The following is a 25,183-nucleotide window of genomic DNA, read 5'->3' as shown; positions in this document are numbered from 1 at the left end:
GACCTAACTCCTCTATGACTGAACAGAACCCCAGTAGTACACTTAGACCTAACTCCTATATGACTGAACAGAACCCCAGTAGTACAGTCAGACCTAAATCCTCTAAGACTGAACAGAACCCCAGTAGTACAGTCAGACCTAACTCCTCTATGACTGAACAGAACCCCAGTAGTACAGTCAGACCTAACTCCTCTATGACTGAACAGAACCCCAGTAGTACAGTCAGACCTAACTCCTCTACGACTGAACAGAACCCCAGTAGTACAGTCAGACCTAACTCCTCTATGACTGAACAGAACCCCAGTAGTACAGTCAGACCTAACTCCTCTATGACTGAACAGAACCCCAGTAGTACAGTCAGACCTAACTCCTCTATGACTGAACAGAACCCCAGTAGTACAGTCAGACCTAACTCCTCTATGACTGAACAGAACCCCAGTAGTACAGTCAGACCTAACTCCTCTATGACTGAACAGAACCCCAGTAGTCCAGTCAGACCTAACTCCTCTATGACTGAACAGAACCCCAGTAGTCCAGTCAGACCTAACTCCTCTATGACTGGGATTCGGGGAAGCGCAGGACGAGAGAATAAAAGCAATTACCTCTTGTTTTTGTTTTGTGACACAGACTATTTTTATGATGTTTGGCCAGTGTAATGTCAATGATACATCAAAGCAGCACCGCCAGAGTGTCAGGAGAGGTTCCACAGGGTCATTGAATATGTTGGAACATTTACTTCCCAACAGGGGATGGAAACGGTAATACTCTCTCCACTGAATTCTGCTCTCATGTACTGGTAGATAGAGAAAGAATAGTCCCAAAAGGAACATTCATAGGACTGTTTTAACAAATGGACAAGAACTAAACATTATTTTAGAGATCAGCAAATTACACCCAGTAGTTTCTGGCCATAGGCTATGTGAGCTCACTGTAAAAGTGAAGAGGGCTTATTTAAAAAAAAAAAAGTAATTTAGCAGATGCTACATGAGCAATTAGGGTTAAGTGCCTTGCTCAAGCGCATGTCAACAGATTTTTTTTACCTAGTCAGATCAAAGATTTGAACCAACGACCTTTCGGTTACTGGCCCAACTCTCTTAACTGCTAGATAATACGATAGAGTACAGTAGCTGGTTCAGGTTATGCTATATCGCTCTCTGACAGTAGTGGTGCTGTCTCTCTTCCCAAGGTCACACACATGCCTCCCTCACTGCAGTATTTTTTTTTTTTTTGGGGGGGGCTGCCAGAGAGCCAAGACCAAGAGAAAGCTCTGAAGGGCAGCCAGAGAGCCAAGAACAAGAGAAACTCTGAAGGGCTGCCAGTGAGCCAAGAACAAGAGAAAGCTCTGAAGGGCTGCCAGAGAGCCAAGAACAAGAGAAAGCTCTGAAGGGCTGCCAGTGAGCCAAGAACAAGAGAAAGCTCTGAAGGGCTGCCAGAGAGCCAAGAACAAGAGAAAGCTCTGAAGGGCTGCCAGTGAGCCAAGAACAAGAGAAAGCTCTGAAGGGCAGCCAGAGAGCCAAGAACAAGAGAAAGCTCTGAAGGGCTGCCAGTGAGCCAAGAACAAGAGAAAGCTCTGAAGGGCAGCCAGAGAGCCAAGAACAAGAGAAAGCTCTGAAGGGCTGCCAGTGAGCCAAGAACAAGAGAAAGCTCTGAAGGGCAGCCAGCCAGAGAGCCAAGAACAAGAGAAAGCTCTGAAGGGCTGCCAGTGAGCCAAGAACAAGAGAAAGCTCTGAAGGGCAGCCAGAGAGCCAAGAACAAGAGAAAGCTCTGAAGGGCTGCCAGAGAGCCAAGAACAAGAGAAACTCTGAAGGGCTGCCAGAGAGCCAAGAACAAGAGAAAGCTCTGAAGGGCAGCCAGAGAGCCAAGAACAAGAGAAAGCTCTGAAGGGCAGCCAGAGAGCCAAGAACAAGAGAAACTCTGAAGGGCTGCCAGTGAGCCAAGAACAAGAGAAAGCTCTGAAGGGCTGCCAGAGAGCCAAGAACAAGAGAAAGCTCTGAAGGGCTGCCAGAGAGTCAGGGAGGCAGGAGCAGAAAACACCTAATGCTTTTTAAATGTTATTTAGGAGATGGCAGAGACAGATACGTTCAACTGTTTAGAGCCGTGTTACGTTTCACTATTTGTCTGCTGAGCTGATGACCTTAACAACTCCTAGCTATTCTAAATGTTCAGCCAAACACATTCTGAAACAAATCTCTGGACAGCTGGGTGTTGAGGAGGAATTTCAGCGACAGTGTTTGGTCAAGGGTTCAACGGTACTGTCTGAGTGAAGAATCCAAACACATCTCCGTTGAAGCCAAAAGGTTTTAAGGTGTAAAAAGCACAATAGCATAACAGTGTGATAGTGTGAGGGTGTGCATGTGTGTGGGCGACGTGGGCATGCGTTTGTGCATGTGTGTGGGCGACGTGGGCGTGCATTTGTGCATGTGTGTGGGCGACGTGGGCGTGCGTTTGTGCATGTGTGTGGGCGACGTGGGCGTGCGTTTGTGCATGTGTGTGGGCGACGTGGGCGTGCGTTTGTGCATGTGTGCATGGTGGAATGGAGATGTGGGTATTATTTATGCTAACTAAATGTGGCTCAGTAGTAAGAGTCTCTGAGGAACCACAACTCCTGTGGCAAAGTCTCAGACACACCAGTATGGGTCTGTTGAGTGGGGCATGAAAAGAGTCCAGCAGAGTGGAATTAAAAAACACCCCAAAACACAAAAAAACCTGGTCTGGAAAAACTAAACCAGGACGTAAGGCTTGCCTTGTGATGCACATTTATGATGGGGAAATTCTGACAAGAGGCCTTTTTCAGACATCCGCAGCAGTGAGAGTGTGCCTAGTCTGGCATTAAAATACATTTCCTGTTCCTGATGACTGACTGACTTCATAATACTCACTATACTAAATATCCAGTCCTGTCCAGCTATCCAGTAGGACGCCAACAGGCTACAAATGGGAAAATGACCTATCCTGTACAGTTGAAGTCGGAAGTTTACATACATTTAAGTTGGAGTCACTAAAACTTGTTTTTCAACCACTACACAAATTTCAAATCAAATCAAATCAAATTTTATTTGTCACATACACATGGTTAGCAGATGTTAATGCGAGTGTAGCGAAATGCTTGTGCTTCTAGTTCCGACAATGCAGTAATAACCAACAAGTAATCTAACTGACAATTCCAAAACTACTGTCTTATACACAGTGTAAGGGGATAAAGAATATGTACATAAGGATATATGAATGAGTGATGGTACAGAGCAGCATAGGCAAGATACAGTAGCTGATATCGAGTACAGTATATACATATGAGATGAGTATGTAAACAAAGTGGCATAGTTAAAGTGGCTAGTGATACATGTATTACATAAGGATGCAGTCGATGATATAGAGTACAGTATATACGTATGCATATGAGATGAATAATGTAGGGTAAGTAACATTATATAAGGTAGCATTGTTTATATATTTACATCATTTCCCATCAATTCCCATTATTAAAGTGGCTGGAGTTGAGTCAGTGTCATTGACAGTGTGTTGGCAGCAGCCACTCAATGTTAGTGGTGGCTGTTTTTCAGTCTCTCGGTCCCAGCTTTGATGCACCTGTACTGACCTCGCCTTCTGGATGATAGCGGGGTGAACAGGCAGTGGCTCGGGTGGTTGATGTCCTTGATGATCTTTATGGCCTTCCTGTAACATCGGGTGGTGTAGGTGTCCTGGAGGGCAGGTAGTTTGCCCCCGGTGATGCATTGTGCAGACCTCACTACCCTCTGGAGAGCCTTACGGTTGAGGGCGGAGCAGTTGCCGTACCAGGCGGTGATACAGCCCGCCAGGATGCTCTCGATTGTGCATCTGTAGAAGTTTGTGAGTGCTTTTGGTGACAAGCCGAATTTCTTCAGCCTCCTGAGGTTGAAGAGGCGCTGCTGCGCCTTCTTCACGATGCTGTCTGTGTGAGTGGACCAATTCAGTTTGTCTGTGATGTGTATGCCGAGGAACTTAAAACTTGCTACCCTCTCCACTACTGTTCCATCGATGTGGATAGGGGTGTTCCCTCTGCTGTTTCCTGAAGTCCACAATCATCTCCTTAGTTTTGTTGACGTTGAGTGTGAGGTTATTTTCCTGACACCACACTCCGAGGGCCCTCACCTCCTCCCTGTAGGCCGTCTCGTCGTTGTTGGTAATCAAGCCTACCACTGTTGTGTCGTCCGCAAACTTGATGATTGAGTTGGAGGCGTGCGTGGCCACGCAGTCGTGGGTGAACAGGGAGTACAGGAGAGGGCTCAGAACGCACCCTTGTGGGACCCCAGTGTTGAGGATCAGCGGGGAGGAGATGTTGTTGCCTACCCTCACCACCTGGGGGCGGCCCGTCAGGAAGTCCAGTACCCAGTTGCACAGGGCGGGGTCGAGATCCAGGGTCTCGAGCTTGATGACGAGCTTGGAGGGTACTATGGTGTTGAATGCCGAGCTGTAGTCGATGAACAGCATTCTCACATAGGTATTCCTCTTGTCCAGATGGGTTAGGGCAGTGTGCAGTGTAGTTGAGATTGCATCGTCTGTGGACCTATTTGGGCGGTAAGCAAATTGGAGTGGGTCTAGGGTGTCAGGTAGGGTGGAGGTGATATGGTCCTTGACTAGTCTCTCAAAGCACTTCATGATGACGGATGTGAGTGCTACGGGGCGGTAGTCGTTTAGCTCAGTTACCTTAGCTTTCTTGGGAACAGGAACAATGGTGGCCCTCTTGAAGCATGTGGGAACAGCAGACTGGTATAGGGATTGATTGAATATGTCCGTAAACACACCGGCCAGCTGGTCTGCGCATGCTCTGAGGGCGCGGCTGGGGATGCCGTCTGGGCCTGCAGCCTTGCGAGGGTTAACACGTTTAAATGTCTTACTCACCTCGGCTGCAGTGAAGGAGAGACCGCATGTTTTCATTGCAGGCCGTGTCAGTGGCACTGTATTGTCCTCAAAGCGGGCAAAAAAGTTATTTAGTCTGCCTGGGAGCAAGACATCCTGGTCCGTGACTGGGCTGGATTTCTTCCTGTAGTCCGTGATTGACTGTAGACCCTGCCACATGCCTCTTGTGTCTGAGCCGTTGAATTGAGATTCTACTTTGTCTCTGTACTGACGCTTAGCTTGTTTGATAGCCTTGCGGAGGGAATAGCTGCACTGTTTGTATTCAGTCATGTTACCAGACACCTTGCCCTGATTAAAAGCAGTGGTTCGCGCTTTCAGTTTCACACGAATGCTGCCATTAATCCACGGTTTCCGGTTAGGGAATGTTTTAATCGTTACTATGGGAACGACATCTTCAACGCACGTTCTAATGAACTCGCAGACCGAATCAGCGTATTCGTCAATATTGTTATCTGACGCAATACGAAACATGTCCCAGTCCACGTGATGGAAGCAGTCTTGGAGTGTGGAGTCAGCTTGGTCGGACCAGCGTTGGACAGACCTCAGCGTGGGAGCCTCTTGTTTTAGTTTCTGTCTGTAGGCAGGGATCAACAAAATGGAGTCGTGGTCAGCTTTTACGAAAGGGGGGCGGGGCAGGGCCTTATATGCGTCGCGGAAGGTAGAGTAACAATGATACAAGGTCTTTCCACCCCTGGTTGCGCAATCGATATGCTGATAAAATTTAGGGAGTCTTGTTTTCAGATTAGCCTTGTTAAAATCCCCAGCTACAATGAATGCAGCCTCCGGATAAATCGTTTCCAGTTTGCAGAGAGTTAAATACAGTTCGTTCAGAGCCATCGATGTGTCTGCTTGGGGGGATATATACGGCTGTGATTATAATCGAAGAGAATTCTCTTGGTAGATAATGCGGTCTACATTTGATTGTGAGGAATTCTAAATCAGGTGAACAGAAGGATTTGAGTTCCTGTATGTTTCTTTCATCACACCATGTCACGTTAGTCATAAGGCATACGCCCCCGCCCCTCTTCTTAACAGAAAGATGTTTGTTTCTGTCGGCGCGATGCGTGGAGAAACCCGCTGGCTGCACCGCCCCGGATAGCGTCTCTCCAGTGAGCCATGTTTCCGTGAAGCAAAGAACGTTACAGTCTCTGATGTCCCTCTGGAATGCTACCCTTGCTCGGATTTCATCAACCTTGTTGTCAAGAGACTGGACATTGGCAAGAAGAATGCTAGGGAGTGGTGCACGGTGTGCCCGTCTCCGGAGTCTGACCAGAAGACCGCCTCGTTTTCCTCTTTTTCTGAGTCGTTTTTTTGGGTCGCTGCATGGAATCCACTCCGTTGTCCTGTTTGTAAGGCAGCACACAGGATCCGCGTCGCGAAAAACATATTCTTGGTCGTACTGATGGTGAGTTGACGCTGATCTTATATTCAGTAGTTCTTCTCGACTGTGTGTAATGAAACCTAAGATGACCTGGGGTACTAATGTAAGAAATAACACGTAAAAAAACAATCTCTGTCGGCGCCGGAAGTTAACAAACTATAGTTTTGGCAAGTCGGTTAGCACATCTACTTTGTGCATGACACAAGTCATTTTGTATGTTTACAGACAGATTATTTCACTTATAACTCGCTGTATCACAATTCCAGTGGGTCAGAAGTTTACATACACTAAGTCAACTGTGCCTTTAAACAGCTTGGACAATTCCATAAAATTATGTCATGGCTTTAGAAGCTTCTGATAGGCTAATGGACATCATTTGAGTCAATTGGAGGTGTACCTATGGATGTATTTCAAGGCCTACCTTCAAACTCAGTGCCTCTTTGCTTGACATCATGGGACAATCAAAAGAAATCAGCCAAGACCTCAGAAAAAAAGTGTAGACCTCCACAAGTCTGGTTCATCCAGCCTGAAGGTACCACGTTCATCTGTACAAACAATAGTAAGCAAGTATAAACACCATGGGACCACGCAGCCGTCATACCGCTCAGGAAGGAGATGCGTTCTGTCTCCTAGAGATGAACGTACTTTGGTGCAAAAAGTGCAAATCAATCCCAGAACATCAGCAAATGCCCTTGTGAAGATGCTGGAGGAAACATGTAGTTTCTATATCCACAGTAAAACGAGTCCTATATCGACATAACCTGAAAGACCGCTTAGCAAGGAAGAAGTCCTAACATAAAGGGGCTCCATCCCTGTTCCTGGAGAGACAGGTTTAAAACCTGAAAGACCGCTACCCTCCTTAGTTTAAACCCCAAGGAAGAAGCCACCCTCCTAGGTTTAAACTCCAAGCTACCCTCCTGTAGGTTTAAACATCCCTGTTCCTGCTACCCTCCTAGATAAAGCTACCCTCCTGGGCTCCATCCCTGTTCCTGGAGAGCTACCCTCCTGTAGGTTTAAACCCCATCCCTGTTCCTGGAGAGCTACCCTCCTGTAGGTTTAAACTCCATCCCTGTTCCTGGAGAGCTACCCTCCTGTAGGTTTAAACTCCATCCCTGTTCCTGGAGAGCTACCCTCCTGTAGGTTTAAACTCCATCCCTGTTCCTGGAGAGCTACCCTCCTGTAGGTTTAAACTCCATCCCTGTTCCTGGAGAGCTACCCTCCTGTAGGTTTAACTTCAACCCTGTTCCTGGACAGCTACCCTCCTGTAGGTTTAATTTCAGCCCTGTTCCTGGACAGCTACCCTACTGTAGATTTAAACTCCAACCCTCACTGATAGTGGTTACAGTTATACTGTAGCCATGCTGGGATCTAGGACAGAATAGTTCACTGTAGCCATGCTGGGATCTAGGACAGAATAGTTCTACTGTAGCCATGCTAGGATCTAGGACAGAATAGTTCTACTGTAGCCATGCTGGAATCTAGGACAGAATAGTTCTACTGTAGCCATGCTGGGATCTAGGACAGAATAGTTCTACTGTAGCCACACTGGGATCTAGGACAGAATAGTTATACTGGAGCCACGCTGGGATCTAGGACAGAATAGTTATACTGTAGCCATGCTGGGATCTAGGACAGAATAGTTCTACTGTAGCCATGCTGGGATCGAGGACAGAATAGTTATACTGTAGCCACACTGGGATCTAGGACAGAATAGTTATACTGGAGCCACGCTGGGATCGAGGACAGAATAGTTCTACTGTAGCCATGCTGGGATCTAGGACAGAATAGTTCTACTGTAGCCATGCTGGGATCGAGGACAGAATAGTTATACTGTAGCCACACTGGGATCTAGGACAGAATAGTTATACTGGAGCCACGCTGGGATCGAGGACAGAATAGTTCTACTGTAGCCATGCTGGGATCGAGGACAGAAAAGTTCTACTGTAGCCATGCTGGGCCAGAAGCTCTGCTTAGTCTAATGTAGCTTCCAGAGGCCAGATCTACAGCAGGGGATGAAAGATTCTAGAACTCAGCTACACATTTCCTATATTGAGCCAAGCTAGTTCAGATACGGTAAAACACAAAAAGAAAACAGAGCGTAAAAGCAATTTAATGCTTAAGGCATGAAGAACCTGGCTCGTTGCCACCAACTGCTGAATCATTATTCAATTAGGGCTTTGATATCTGCAGCTCTGGGCTCAGTGTGCAGAGGGGAGGCCGTCCTAGTGCAGCTCAAGGAGACTGGGTGGGGTGACAGTGATGAGTGATAACCAGCATCACAGGTCTTTCAGAGGGAGTAAATAGTGGTAGATGCGGTTCAAAAAAAGCTCTTTGAAAATGTGAAAATCCTGAAGCTGTAATGGGGTAAATGTATCAGGCTGTTGCCTGTGGCTGGAGACGTGAACGGTTATGTGTCTGTCTGCTGCTCTGAGCAGAGATAACTGTGTGATTTAGCATTGGACATTATCTTAGCTCTTTTATTAAAAACTAATGTTCAAGATGCTTAGGCTTACATGTTCGAATTCACCCATTTGTTTGAGGTGTCATCACCATGGTTACTGCTGTAAGGTGGGAGCTCGTCCAATAGCAGGTCTGTAGTGGTACATTTCAAGGTCACCTTGTGGTTAATAATGCTTTCTAGCTAGTCTCTCTCTCTCTCTTTCTCTCTCTTCCTCTCTCTCTGTCGACAGAATAAGCTCCCAGGGAACTGCTTGGGAAAAGTTGGATTTGAACTGGTGACACAGATATGCACTATAAAAGTAGGCTGTCTACTTAATAACATCCCTTCAGGAAGTAGAGGAAGAGAAACTGGAACCCTTTAATAGACAAATTAGATATAGAAAATGCATTTAAAGGTTGGAGAAGGCTCAATGGAGGATGGTCTGAGAAGGCAAGTTGGTAAGGGGGAGGGGGTCCATGAGTATAAATCAACTAATTAGTGGCCTCTCTTTTTACTGCTAATTTAATCTCTTCTACTCAATCTCTTTCTGGTGTTTTTCCCTGACAGATATGACCATAGAGAAATTTTAGCATTTCAAAAGTGTATCCAAGACATCCAGCGAGGGGGCAGGAGAATGGTCTCCAAGGCAAGGAGGCAGGCTGATCTCAGGAGGGAGAAGTGGAGAACGAGAGGGGGAGAGAGAATGGTCACCAAGACAAGGAGGCAGGCTGATCTCAGGAGGGAGAAGTGGAGAACGAGAGGGGGAGAGAGAATGGTCACCAAGGCAAGGAGGCAGGCTGATCTCAGGAGGGGAAGTGGAGAACGAGAGGGGGAGAGAGAATGGTCACCAAGGCAAGGAGGCAGGCTGATCTCAGGAGGGAGAAGTGGAGAAAGAGAGGGGGAGAGAATGGTCACCAAGGCAAGGAGGCAGGCTGATCTCAGGAGGGAGAAGTGGAGAAAGAGAGGGGGAGAGAGAATGGTCACCAAGGCAAGGAGGCAGGCTGATCTCAGGAGGGAGAAGTGGAGAAAGAGAGGGGGAGAGAATGGTCACCAAGGCAAGGAGGCAGGCTGATCTCAGGAGGGAGAAGTGGAGAACGAGATGGGGAGAGAATGGTCACCAAGGCAAGGAGGCAGGTTGATCTCTGGAGGGAGAAGTGGAGAACGAGAGGGGGGAGAATGGTCACCAAGGCAAGGAGGCAGGCTGATCTCAGGAGGGAGAAGTGGAGAACGAGAGGGGGGGAGAGAATGGTCACCAAGGCAAGGAGGCAGGCTGATCTCAGGAGGGAGAAGTGGAGAAAGAGAGGGGGAGAGAGAGAGAAGGCTTTATTCAATGCCATCTTTCAGTCTCCCCAGTGAAGGAAATGAAAGAGAAGGAGGTCTGAGGTTTTTGTTAGGGCACATCATCCCATGGTAGCACAGCTTCTTCATCACAACAAAAGCTGCATGGGTTGGTTGGACTTCAGGGAGTTGGTACCTGAGCAGGCAGAATTTAGATTCCACCAAGGTTGGGCTGCCTGGCCAGACCACCACCACAGACCCAGCCTTTCTCCCATTTACTCAGCAGTTCTAATCCCAGTCTCCTCTGCTACCATATGTCCACCTTCAAACAACTAAAAATAACTAACCCTGCTGTTACCATGGAGTCTCTACTCAGCACATTGTCCATGAGAATGTGGGGAAACAACGTACTGTACACTGTGAACAAGGAGAGTCAGACCATGAACAGTCCCTGAGCTACTGTCACGTACATGTGAGACTGCGTCGTCCTGCTCCCCCTCAAACTCCCACCCTTCTGTCCCACTTCCTTCCACACCCGGGGGCAGCCTTTGTGTACCACCCCCCTCCACTCCCCTCCATCCCTCAGTCCTTCAGTAATATCCCCTCCCCTCCTCACCCTGTTGAGGCGACACAATGCTGCCTCCCCATCCCAGTCCCTTTCTGCACGTCGGCCTGCTCTATCTGTCAAAGGCTCTCTGCTGACCAGCCACTAAAAAGTCAAGTCTTCAAAAACTGGGCCAAAACAAAAAGGGGGGATGGGGGTGAGAGAAGAGGGAGAAAGGAAAGCTGTATACTCTCCCTCCCTCCATCTCTCCATCCCTCCATCTCTCCATCCCTCCATCCATCTCTCCATCCCTCCATCCATCCCTCCATCCCTCCATCTCTCCATCCCTCCATCCCTCCATCCATCTCTCCATCCCTCCATCCATCCCTCCATCCCTCCATCCCTCCATCCCTCCATCTCTCCATCCCTCCACCCCTCCATCCCTCCATCTCTCCATCCCTCCATCCATCTCTCCATCCCTCCATCCCTCCACCCCTCCATCCCTCCATCCCTCCACCCCTCCATCCCTCCATCTCTCGCTCTATTTTCTCCTGCTGAGTGAACAACCCACTTTACACCAATGGACTGGTGAGGAAATCACACTGTAGAACGGACAAACACTACTGTGTTCAGGAGAACTGCTGGAGAGAAATGTGCCGTAACAACATGCGGTGAGACATCTTGTTGTGGCTACACGTTTTATCATATCCAACAGCATGTTTCCCACGTGATGCCTGGGTTATTAATTGCTAAGTAATCCCATACTTCTGGGCTAAAAGTTCAGAGAGATCTACATGTTAGACATGCCAAAGGCCAAGTGAGACAGCCAACACCAGTCATCCAGTGTAGACACATCATCTATCAATTTCACACGCAAGATCAAATGGAGGAAGCTTGATTTAATTGTAATTATTTTATAAACATGAACCATAGTGACTGACACATATGTATTAGTTCAGAATGACCCTCTCATTACAGCCTTTTATAGGTGTATTTTATAGAGGCGACCTTCTCATCACAGCCTTTTATATGTGTATTTTATAGAGGAGACCTTCTCATCACAGCCTTTTATAGGTGTATTTTATAGAGGAGACCTTCTCATCACAGCCTTTTATAGGTGTATTTTATAGAGGCGACCGTTTCATCACAGCCTTTTATAGGTGTATTTTATAGAGGAGACCTTCTCATCACAGCCTTTATGGTTGTATTTTATAGAGGAGACCTTCTCATCACAGCCTTTTATAGGTGTATTTTATAGAGGAGACCTTCTCATCACAGCCTTTTATAGGTGTATTTTATAGAGGAGACCTTCTCATCACAGCCTTTTATAGGTGTATTTTATAGAGGAGACCTTCTCATCACAGCCTTTTATAGGTGTATTTTATAGAGGAGACCTTCTCATCACAGCCTTTTATAGGTGTATTTTATAGAGGAATGACCTTCTCATCACAGCCTTTTATAGGTGTATTTTATAGAGGAGACCTTCTCATCACAGCCTTTTATAGGTGTATTTTATAGAGGAGACCGTCTCATCACAGCCTTTTATAGGTGTATTTTATAGAGGAATGACCTTTTATGGGTGTATTTTATAGAGGATACCTTCTCATCACAGCCTTTTATAGGTGTATTTTATAGAGGAATGACCTTTTATAGGTGTATTTTATAGAGAATGACCGATACCTTCTCATCACAGCCTTTATGGTTGTATTTTATAGAGGAAGGACCTTTTATGGGTGTATTTTATAGAGGAGACCTTCTCATCACAGCCTTTTATAGGTGTATTTTATAGAGGCGACCTTCTCATCACAGCCTTTATGGTTGTATTTTATAGAGGAAGGACCTTCTCATCGCAGCCTTTATGGTTGTATTTTATAGAGGCGACCTTCTCATCACAAACTTTTATATGTGTATTTTATAGAGGAAGGACCTTCTCATCGCAGCCTTTATGGTTGTATTTTATAGAGGAGACCTTCTCATCACAACCTTTTATAGGTGTATTTTATAGAGGAGACCTTCTATCACAGCCTTTTATAGGTGTAGAGGAGACCTTCTCATCACAAACTTTTATATGTGTATTTTATAGAGGAAGGATCTTCTCATCGCAGCCTTTTATAGGTGTATTTGATAGAGGAATGACCTTTTATGGTTGTATTTTATAGAAGGACCTTCTCATCACAGCCTTTTATACGGTAGGTGTACTTTATATAGGAGACCTTCTCATCGCAGCCTTTATGGTTGTATTTTATAGAGGCGACCTTCTCATCACAAACTTTTATATGTGTATTTTATAGAGGAAGGACCTTCTCATCGCAGCCTTTTATAGGTGTATTTTATAGAGGAGACCTTCTCATCACAGCCTTCATGGTTGTATTTTATAGATGAATGATCACAGCAGTCTCTGCCCATCTTCCAAAACATCTGAAACTCTACCTCATCAAATAGTATCTTAAATAATCCCACAGCCACCCACTCACACCCTATTTCGTGAACAAACACTCACACTTGACCCCCCCCCCCCCACCCCCCACCCTCACTCAGAGTTCTGACTCTGCTGATAGCTACTTTATTGAGGAAAACTGTACTTGCTATGACTGTGATGTGTGGTTGTCTCACCTAGCTATCATAAGATGACTGCACTAACTGTACGTCTCTCTGGATAAGAGTGTCTGCTGAATGACTCAAATGTAAATGTATTATGGGTGTGTTTCTAGATTCATTTAGCATCCAGTGCCATGTTTGGATGTAAACATGCTAATGTCCTCATAGTGTTGCTGGGGATGTAAACATGTTAATGTCCTCATAGTGTTGTTGGGGATGTTAACATGCTAATGTCCTCATAGTGTTGTTGGGGATGTAGACCTGTTAATGTCCTCATAGTGTTCTTGGGGATGTAGACCTGTTAATGTCCTCATAGTGTTGTTGGGGATGTAGACCTGTTAATGTCCTCATAGTGTTGTTGGGGATGTAGACCTGTTAATGTCCTCATAGTGTTGTTGGGATGTAGACCTGTTAATGTCCTCATAGTGTTGTTGGGGATGTAGACCTGTTAATGTCCTCATAGTGTTGTTGGGATGTAGACCTGTTAATGTCCTCATAGTGTTGCTGGGGATGTAAACATGTTAATGTCCTCATAGTGTTGTTGGGGATGTAGACCTGTTAATGTCCTCATAGTGTTGTTGGGATGTAGACCTGTTAATGTCCTCATAGTGTTGTTGGGATGTAGACCTGTTAATGTCCTCATAGTGTTGTTGGGATGTAAACATGTTATTGTCCTCATAGTGTTGCTGGGATGTAAACATGTTATTGTCCTCATAGTGTTGCTGGGATGTTAACATGCTAATGTCCTCATAGTGTTGCTGGGATGTAAACATGTTAATGTCCTCATAGTGTTCTTGGGGATGTAGACCTGTTAATGTCCTCATAGTGTTCTTGGGGATGTAGACCTGTTAATGTCCTCATAGTGTTGTTGGGGATGTAGACATGTTAATGTCCTCATAGTGTTGTTGGGATGTAGACCTGTTAATGTCCTCATAGTGTTGTTGGGGATGTAAACATGCTAATGTCCTCATAGTGCTGTTGGGATGTAGACCTGTTAATGTCCTCATAGTGTTGTTGGGGATGTAGACCTGTTAATGTCCTCATAGTGTTGCTGGGATGTAAACATGTTAATGTCCTCATAGTGTTGTTGGGGATGTAGACCTGTTAATGTCCTCATAGTGTTGCTGGGATGTAAACATGTTAATGTCCTCAGTTGTTGGGATGTAAACATGTTAATGTCCTCATAGTGTTGCTGGGATGTAAACATGTTAATGTTGCTGGGATGTAAACATGTTAATGTCCTCATAGTGTTGTTGGGATGTAACATGTTAATGTCCTCATAGTGTTGCTGGGATGTAAACATGTTAATGTCCTCATAGTGTTGTTGGGGATGTAGACCTGTTAATGTCCTCATAGTGTTGTTGGGGATGTAAACATGTTAATGTCCTCATAGTGTTGTTGGGGATGTAGACCTGTTAATGTCCTCATAGTGTTGTTGGGATGTTGACCTGTTAATGTCCTCATAGTGTTGCTGGGATGTAGACCTGTTAATGTCCTCATAGTGTTGCTGGGATAGACCTGTTAATGTTGTTGCTGGGATGTAAACATGTTAATGTCCTCATAGTGTTGTTGGGGATGTAGACCTGTTAATGTCCTCATAGTGTTGCTGGGATGTAAACATGTTAATGTCCTCATAGTGTTGCTGGGATGTAAACATGTTAATGTCCTCATAGTGTTGCTGGGATGTTAACATGCTAATGTCCTCATAGTGTTGCTGGGATGTAAACATGTTAATGTCCTCATAGTGTTGTTGGGATGTAAACATGTTAATGTCCTCATAGTGTTGCTGGGATGTAAACATGTTAATGTCCTCATAGTGTTGTTGGGGATGTAGACCTGTTAATGTCCTCATAGTGTTGTTGGGGATGTAGACCTGTTAATGTCCTCATAGTGTTGCTGGGATGTAAACATGTTAATGTCCTCATAGTGTTGCTGGGATGTAGACCTGTTAATGTCCTCATAGTGTTGTTGGGGATGTAGACCTGTTAATGTCCTCATAGTGCTGTTGGGGATGTAGACCTGTTAATGTCCTCAGACCTGTTAATGTCCTCATAGTGTTGTTGGGGATGTAGACCTGTTAATGTCCTCATAGTGCTGTTGGGGATGTAGACCTGTTAATGTCCTCATAGTGTTGTTGGGGATGTAAACATGTTATTGTCCTCATAGTGTTGCTGGGATGTTAACATGCTAATGTCCTCATAGTGTTGCTGGGATGTAAACATGTTAATGTCCTCATAGTGTTCTTGGGGATGTAGACCTGTTAATGTCCTCATAGTGTTCTTGGGGATGTAGACCTGTTAATGTCCTCATAGTGTTGTTGGGGATGTAGACATGTTAATGTCCTCATAGTGTTGTTGGGGATGTAGACCTGTTAATGTCCTCATAGTGCTGTTGGGATGTAGACCTGTTAATGTCCTCATAGTGTTGCTGGGATGTAAACATGTTAATGTCCTCATAGTGTTCTTGGGGATGTAGACCTGTTAATGTCCTCATAGTGTTCTTGGGGATGTAGACCTGTTAATGTCCTCATAGTGTTGTTGGGGATGTAGACATGTTAATGTCCTCATAGTGTTGTTGGGGATGTAGACCTGTTAATGTCCTCATAGTGTTGCTGGGATGTAAACATGTTAATGTCCTCATAGTGTTGTTGGGATGTAGACCTGTTAATGTCCTCATAGTGTTGCTGGGATGTAAACATGTTAATGTCCTCATAGTGTTGTTGGGGATGTAGACCTGTTAATGTCCTCATAGTGTTGCTGGGATGTAAACATGTTAATGTCCTCATAGTGTTGCTGGGATGTAAACATGCTAATGTCCTCATAGTGTTGCTGGGATGTAAACATGCTAATGTCCTCATAGTGTTGCTGGGGATGTAAACATGTTAATGTCCTCATAGTGTTGTTGGGGATGTAGACTGTTAATGTCCTCATAGTGTTGTTGGGGATGTAGACCTGTTAATGTCCTCATAGTGTTGTTGGGGATGTAAACATGTTAATGTCCTCATAGTGTTGTTGGGGATGTAGACCTGTTAATGTCCTCATAGTGTTGTTGGGGATGTAGACCTGTTAATGTCCTCATAGTGTTGCTGGGATGTAGACCTGTTAATGTCCTCATAGTGTTGCTGGGATGTAGACCTGTTAATGTCCTCATAGTGTTGTTGGGGATGTAGACCTGTTAATGTCCTCATAGTGCTGTTGGGGATGTAGACCTGTTAATGTCCTCATAGTGTTGTTGGGGATGTAGACCTGTTAATGTCCTCATAGTGTTGTTGGGGATGTAGACCTGTTAATGTCCTCATAGTGCTGTTGGGGATGTAGACCTGTTAATGTCCTCATAGTGTTGTTGGGGATGTAGACCTGTTAATGTCCTCATAGTGTTGTTGGGGATGTAGACCTGTTAATGTCCTCATAGTGTTGCTGGGATGTTAACATGTTAATGTCCTCATAGTGTTGCTGGGATGTAGACCTGTTAATGTCCTCATAGTGTTGTTGGGGATGTAGACCTGTTAATGTCCTCATAGTGTTGCTGGGATGTAAACATGTTAATGTCCTCATAGTGTTGTTGGGGATGTAGACCTGTTAATGTCCTCATAGTGTTGTTGGGGATGTAGACCTGTTAATGTCCTCATAGTGTTGCTGGGATGTAAACATGTTAATGTCCTCATAGTGTTGTTGGGGATGTAAACATGCTAATGTCCTCATAGTGTTGCTGGGATGTTAACATGCTAATGTCCTCATAGTGTTGCTGGGGAAGTAGACATGTTAATGTCCTCATAGTGTTGTTGGGGATGTTAACATGTTAATGTCCTCATAGTGTTGTTGGGATGTAAACATGCTAATTTCATCCTAGTGTGTCTCCACCGGTTTAGGGTTGGGGTTTTAGAGTCCAGTGCCATGTTGGGCTGTAGACTTGTTATTCTCCTCAGGGCTTAACTATGTCTTCTCTGACCAAGTCTGAGTTCAGCCCCACAGACAGCCTGATGCACCCTGATGCTTTAACTATTTAACCAATGACCATACTGTACATACCCAGTGTCTCCACACACCCCACCCTCACCCGGGCCAGGCCTGGGAACTGGTTGTGTTGTATTCTTCAGGGGTTTCAGATATGAAGATAGTGGGTTGGTGCCCAGGGCACAGGGAGGGTTAGTCCGCTTCCTTCAATCATCTGAACTATCTCAATGTCCTCTATTAGAAGTGCTTATCAGTCCGGCTGCAGACTCAATCTGCAAATTACAAAACTATTGGCGTCAAATGGATGTGCTAATTATTCCATTTAAAGAGCTCTTTTAGGCCCATTGAAGGAGGAAGATTTGTGGGAAAGCAGATCATTTAGAGTCACTGACTGCAGATTTATCTCCCTCAAACCTCTTTGAAATGTTTATCGAGTCATTCACTAATGACTTGGGTGAGTTGGTGATTTAGACATACCCCTCCCTCCTTCTGAGTTGTACACAAGTCATGTGGGCTGTCCTCCTGCATTCCTCTGCTAACTACTCCGTATGGTTTGATAGATTCCTCTGCTAACTACTCAGTATGGTTTGATAGATTCCTCTGCTAACTACTCTGTATGGTTTGATAGAGCCAAAACCAGAGTTGGACTAATCCTGGATCTCAGGGTGTAAACTGTGCAGGATTAGGATTAGGTTAATGGGGATTAGGTGTCTGAAAGTGGTTCTTGGAGCTCTGTGGATGTTGTCATCTCACACTGATTTGTAACAGATTAGAATCAAATAAATCACACTTTATGCTTACTTCAGCTCCCCTGTAAACGCAAAGGTATCATATGACATTGGAAAAGTTATCCTCATATGACATTGGAAAATATATCCTCATATGACATTGGATCAAAATGAGCTTTCACCTTATTAAAAAAGGACACTTCTTTGGGTAGTGGCTTTATACACCAAAGAGTGCTGTACGTTTTTACCAAAGACAGTCCATGAAAGTGTTGGTTACAGAGTGGGGGAGGCTATAATGACTGCAGGTATTAGACAGGGAGGAATGTGAATGTGAGAGGAGTGGAGGTGGAGACAGGGTTCACCTGTGAGCTGAGCTCTGGTGCTCATTAATTGACTGTGGTGCCTGCTGTGTCCTGTCATACCACTAGTTGGGGGTTGGGGTACATTTATTATCTCCACTAAAGAGTCAATTTGTCAAGACCTCAACTGCTCTGGGCTGCTGGGGCTGATGAATAGAGGTCCACTCTCACTACCCAGCCCTTTACCAACATCTTGACACACACAAACACACACCAGGGAGGCTACGCCTGGACATAAACCCACAGGAGAGGCAACTGGAGAGAGGGAGAGCAAGCAGGAGTGATCCATCTACTATCAGTCCGTCCATCATGTCTGTTAATACCAATTCTGACGTTGCAGTTGGCACCTTCAGTTTATGTAGATAGATTCCATGAGGACAACTGTCTGCATTGGTTTAAACCTGTCCTTATGTCAACTGGTGAAACAGTGAACTTGACTGATTGAAAAATAACTAAGTTTCTTCACATTTAGTCAATATAGGCGTAGTACAAAATTACTCCAATTTATTGTTTTGAATGGGGAAGTGCAGCTCTTGACCTTCAGTCCAGCAGGATGTTTACAGTATCATCAAGGTGAGTAAGGTCTGGTGGGGAGAACTCTGAGGACCAATAGCAGGCTGAGATAGGAGAACTCTGAGGACCAATAGCAGGCTGAGATAGGATAACTCTGAGGACCAAAAGCAGGCTGAGATAGGAGGACCGATAGCAGGCTGAGATAGGAGAACTCTGAGGACCAATAGCAGGCTGAGATAGGATAACTCTGAGGACCAATAGCAGTCTGAGATAGGAGGACAGATAGCAGGCTGAGATATGATAACTCTGTGGACCAATAGCAGGCTGAGATAGGAGGACCGATAGCAGGCTGAGATAGGAGGACAGACAGCAGGCTGAGATAGGAGAACTCTGAGGACCAATAGCAGGCTGAGATAGGAGAACACTGAGGACAGATAGCAGGCTGAGATAAGAGCCATTTAGTGTTTAGCAACAGGATGAATCATCTGATAACAGGGGACCACGTGATGGACGTGGTTGTCAACCTACTACCTCTGACAGAGCCAGACAGCAACCAGCAAGTCATCACAGGTTCTGGGAGGGGTAAAGATTCCCTCCCCTCCCTTCCCCCTCCCCCTCTCCCTCATTCCCTCCCCCTCTCCCTACCTCACTGATAATCCTTACCTTATGATGACCATAAAGTGCAAGTAATGAAGATGGTTCAATGATAACGTAGAAACAATACAGATGTAATTACATGGAACTGACCAAATTGTTGAATATCTCAGCGATATTCAAATAATCTATAAGGACTGTCAGCAATCGTGGCTTTTCGAGTAACAGATGTCCACAAGACTGTCAGATTTCCCCAGCACACATAGTTAATTTCATTTGGCAGCAACAAGAACACATGTAATGGGTTAATGATTCATATCAACATCATAGGTCTGTCTGTCTGTCTGTCTGTCTGTCTGTCTGTCTGTCTGTCTGTCTGTCTGTCTGTCTGTCTGTCGATATGTCTGTCTGTTGATATGTCTGTCTGTTGATATGTCTGTCTGTTGATATGTCTGTCTGTTGATCTGTCTGTCTGTCTGTCTGTCTGTCTGTCTGTCTGTCTGTCTGTCTGTCTGTCTGTCTGTCTGTCTGTCTGTCTGTCTGTCTGTCTGTCTGTCTGTCTGTCTGTCTGTCTGTCTGTCTGTCTGTCTGTCTGTCTGTCTGTCTGTCTGTCTGTCTGTCTGTCTGTCTGTCTGTCTGTCTGTCTGTCTGTCTGTCTGTCTGTCCGTCCGTCCCAAGATAACACAGACATCTCCAGACCCAGTCCAAGTGCGACCTGTAATTAGAAACCATGGTGTCTGGAGGGGGAGATCCTAGTTCAGGCAGGAGCATTCCTGACACAGCCCCAGCAGCCCAAGGAGAATCAGTCCTGCTCTGCATTGCCACGGAGGCTGAAATGTGAACCCTGACCTCTATCCCTGCAGGCTCTTGTTAAAGCGGTACACTGTTTCCTCACACCAATGACTGACGCCTGCAAGAGTTCCCACCACCACCTCTACCACCAATCTCTCTCTGCCTCTCTCAAGTCAATTCAATTCAAAGGGCTTTATTGGCATGGGAAACATATGATTACAATGCCAAAGCAAATGGAATAGACTCTCTCTCTCGCTCTCTCTGTAACAGCTCACTTAGCACCACAGAAAACAAGGATACAATTCAGGAAACCAATCAGCAAGAGGAATGAGCCTGCGGGCTCAGAAATGACAATGTCCTCTTCAGATACTGAGTCTGACAGAGGCGCACATAAACCGCCCTGAATTTCAATCACAGAGCATTATGTAATGCTTGGTTTTATTGACCTCTGTGTTTGCAAGGCAAAATATAAATCAAACCTTTCCCCGAGCACCGTAAACATCTTTACAACTTCCATTTCAGTTTCAGTTACCAGGTTTTTATTGAGTCAATCTGCTTAATTATTATCACTATCATACCCAGCCATATCATTTCTTCATTTACTTTGAAATTCATGATCTGCTGAAAGAGTAAGTGTTTTAACGCATATTAGGCAGAATACTAACCATTAAGTACAGGAAGGCTATAATATTCTGCCAGGTTTTTAGATGTAATTACATCGGCCAACTGAAGCTATAATCCACTGAAGTCAAAAGGAGACTGGAAGTCATAGCTGTTTCTTTCATTAGTAGCCTACCTTTCATGAGTTTAGAATCAACTGGAATGACACCAAAGTTACATTCTGTGAAACTGCTTCATGTAGCAGTTAGAATGAGATGGCAAAATACACTACATGGCCAGTAGTATGTGGACACACCATCAACATTTGTGGATTCTGCTTTTTCAGCTACACACGTTGCTGACAGGTGTATACAATCGAGCACACCGCCATGCAATCTCCATAGACAAACATTGGCAGTCGATTGGGCCATACTGAAGAGTGACTTTCAAAGTGGCACCGTCATAGGATGCCACCTTTCCAACAAGTCAGTTCATCTGCCCTGCTAGAGCTGCCCCGGTCAACTGTAAGTGTTGTTATTGTGACGTGGAAACATCTAGGAGCAACAACGGCTCAGTCGCGAAGTGGTAGGCCAAACAAGCTCACAGAACGGGACCACCATCTGTCCTCGGTTGCAACACTCACTACTGAGTTCCAAACTGCCCTTGGTTGCAGCATCAGCACAATAACTGTTAGTCTGGAGCTTCATGAAATGGGTTTCCATGGCTGAGCAGCCACACACAAGCATAAGCTCACCATGTGCAATGCCAAGCGTCGGCTGGAGTGGTGTAAAGCTTGCTGCAATTGGACTCTGGAGCAGTGGAAACACGTTCTCTGGTGTGATGATTCACGCTTCACCATCTGCCAGTACAACGAACGAATCTGGGTTAGGCGGATGCCAGGAGAACGCTACCTGCCCGAATGCATAGTGCCAACTGCAAAGTTTGGTGGATGAGGAACAATGGTCTGGGGCTGTTTTACCTGGTTCGGGCCCCTTAGTTCCATTGAAGGAAAATATTAACGATACAGCACACAATAACATTCTAGACAATTCTGTGCTTCCAACTTTTGGCAACTGTTTGGGGAAGGTGCTTTCCAGTTTCCACATGACAACGTCCCCGTGCACAAAGCGAGGTCCATACAGAAATGGTTTCTCAAGATTGGTGTGAAAGAACTTGACTGGCCTGCATAGAGCCCTGACCTCAACCCCATCGAACACCTTTGGGATGAATGGGAATGCTGACTGCGAGCCAAGCCTAATCGCCCAACGTCAGTGTCCAGTGTTCTAGTGGCTGAATGGAAGCAAATTCCAGCAGCAATGTTCCAATATCTAGTAGAAAGCCTTCCCAGAAGAGTGGAGGCTGTTATAGCATCAAAGGGGGGACCAACTCCATATTAATGCCCATGATTTTGGAATGAGATGTTGTTTCGACGAGCAGGTCTCCACATCCACATTTTGGTCATGTAGTGTACCTCACTCTGGGATGTGTATGAGGAACTGACCTGGAAAGTCCAGCCAGCAGTGTTGTGTGGCTGTTATGTCACAACTGCTCCTGAGATCACTCCTTTGCAAAAGCAACACAACGAGAAAGTCTGACGAGACACAAACCAAACAACAGCCAATAGAATAAAACACGTATTATGTCTGAGTTATGGATTGCTGAACAATGTCTTTGATGCCAAAATGCCACCAGCAAAATGGTGTATGGATGAAATGAATGCCACATTGTATATAGGCATTTTCATTTAGACAAGTAGAACAAGTTCCTACAGCACCACACAAAGCTACACAGTAGTTGCAACAGAATAAGAGTAGTTATAAGACAGAATGTAAAACTGGCCACCCATCAGTATCATGTCCAAACATAACAGAAATGAGCTGGTGTAAGTCCGACACTAGTTACCACAGCCACAAAGTCATAAAGCCCGTCAATTCCTACATTTTCTCTTCTTAAAATGGGATTTTAAACTTAATCCTAACCTTAACCCTTACCTTCAGTACAGGACTTTGTCACAGTGCTAACCTTACGCCTAACCTTAATCTTCAAAAAGCTTTTTTTGTTTTCAAGGAATTTTTCAGATACAGCCAATTTTGACTTTGTGGGTGTGGTAACTAGTGAACACCACAGGCTATCGTCAGGACAAACACTGCACCCCAACCTCCACAAGGTCCACCAACGTCTGTCTGAGTGATGAGGGCCTCCCACAGGAATCACTGTGATAGGTCTGCATACTGCACACGGTTCAGTCCGTTCAGGGTTAGAAAGCTAGTCCGCCCTCTCATCCAGCCCTGAAAGTCGACTGTTTGCAGACAGTTTGCAGTGTCACCAGCACTGTGGAACCTGATGTACTCTTCAGTAGGCGGTGATTTTTAATGGTTAGATATTACTGCACTGTTGGAGCGAGGAACACAAGCATTTCGCTTCACTCACAATAACATCTGCTAAATATGTGTATGTGACCAATACATGTTTATTGTATTTGATTGATCATGCTGTTCATGCCAAGAGATGTAGGCATATAGGCCTATCAGCACTTTGCATGTTATTGTATGATTTAGTTGGTCTTAAAGAGAAATAAGAGCAGGGACTACAGTACTTGAAACTACCATCTGAAGCTCTTGTTGTTTGAAGTGTATTTAATTGCCACTTCTGTAGATTCATTCATAGCCTATTCATTCCTGAATTTTCTTCTGATTGTAAAATGTGTAGGCTTATTTCACATGATACAGCCTAGCAAACGAAAACGAAACAATGTGCTGTCTAAACCCCTTGCCAGTAAAGAAAAAAACAAAAAACCTTTTGCCCCAACACTGATTTTAAATGTTTAGGTTTACAGTTCTGCTTCACACTTTCATCATTTACTTGCTATAGAAAAATGATAGACCTAGGATATTTTTCTTACCAACGATGGTTGGTACAATTTATTATCATACAGTATAGCCTATAATGGATAGATTATGCAGTAACATTAGTTGTGCCATTCAATTACATAATATTCATTTTATATTCATACCAAATGTCCGACCCAAGTGACCTGTCCAAATACAAAGCATCCTGGGAATGATCAGTTGCCTACCTGAGCACACATGGAGAATTCCAAGTAAAACCGCAATCCCAGTAGAAGTTGGCGACATTATTCAACGTTTCTCGTCTGAGAATATTGCTTGATTTATCCAAATTATTCGTGAAATACTTCAACAATCCACTCCTTCATAATCTTGATGTCAATTAAAAAACTGTTTTCAGAATTCCGCGAAAATTACTTAATCAAATAGTTAATGATTTGTTGATATTGGCAAAATAATGAAATGTTATTCCAATATAGGTGACGTCTCAAACGTAGTATTCCATGAATTGTGGAGAATAAAAAATCTGTGAGAACAAACTACCCGCAAAATGGGAATAGGACGCGCGTGCTCTGCGCTGTATCAATAGTTATAAACTGACGGGATATCCAAAAGCGAAGGAAGCAAGTTTCGATGATTGTTTTACGTGTTATTTAGCTAGGTAGATGTTTAGAACAGTTCTATCGCGTATTGGAGTTTGACGTCCCGTCTTGCGTTCTCGTTTAACGGGCATCTGTATAATCCAATTCAAATAACCATTTTTCCATTCATATGGATAATAAAGTAAGGAAATTACAGACAACAATCCAGAGAGAAATCACCACAATGTAATTTGTGCCAAAAGAAAATCAGTGGACGTCCGTTGCAAACCCCTCAGAGATAATGGATGCTTGAAGTCACATCATTTCAGTCCGTCACTTGACAACGGGAACTTCAAAAGTTGATTTTCTCCGGGTTTAGCTAGGACAAAGTCTGGAGACTGTAACCTGGATCCATTGGTCGTGGATCACTCCTACTTTTCCATAAAAAAGGGTTACTCAAGTTTTGCTCCACAAAATCGTATTTGAGTTTTCGAATCCCCTGTGTGCACCGCGGACCCCTTCACCTCGGGCAGGGGGGATTCGAATTCACATGCACGGCGCTTCATTCACTGGAGCTGAATGCCTCGTCAAATAGTATGTGCCATTCTCCCCCTTCAAGAGCTTACAATTGGTTTTTCCAATTGAAGAAATTTAACCTCTTCCAGGCTGGATTGGAGAGCGCAGCGCAGATCAGCTGTCAACTATTTTCAGTTACCGAGGTGAGCGTTAACATTTATGTATGTAGTCGACCACACTACAGTTATGGTTGTTATTCACAATTCCCATGCATGTGGTAAACCTGTAGGTAGCCTATGTGTATGAACGGTAGATCTTTCCCTGTTCTTACAAATCTGGATGTTATACTAAGCAATAGTATATAATAATAATTATTATAATATTAACAATAATAACAACAACAACAATCATAATTATCACACAAATAATAACAATAATCATATTTATAATAATAATAATAATAGTAGAATATAGTAGTACATAATATACTACAATATAGAATAGAATAGAACGGCTTAGAACCTGGTTTGGTTGACTTAATATAATATATACTACAATATAGAA

The 25,183-nt window shown here is 44.6% G+C and overlaps 1 pseudogene; it reads right to left on the bottom strand.

Moving 5' to 3' along the window:
• The window catches only part of LOC112267462, a 208,682-nt pseudogene extending 183,975 nt beyond the window's left edge, over positions 1-24,707 (bottom strand).
• Positions 24,708-25,183: the final 476 nt, after the last annotated feature.

This window comes from Oncorhynchus tshawytscha, linkage group LG14 (genome assembly GCF_018296145.1).
Source record: "Oncorhynchus tshawytscha isolate Ot180627B linkage group LG14, Otsh_v2.0, whole genome shotgun sequence".
In the NCBI taxonomy this organism is placed as follows: Eukaryota; Metazoa; Chordata; class Actinopteri; order Salmoniformes; family Salmonidae; genus Oncorhynchus; species Oncorhynchus tshawytscha.
The sequence above is the reverse complement of the archived record's forward strand: the minus strand, read 5'-3'. Positions and strand labels throughout refer to the sequence as shown.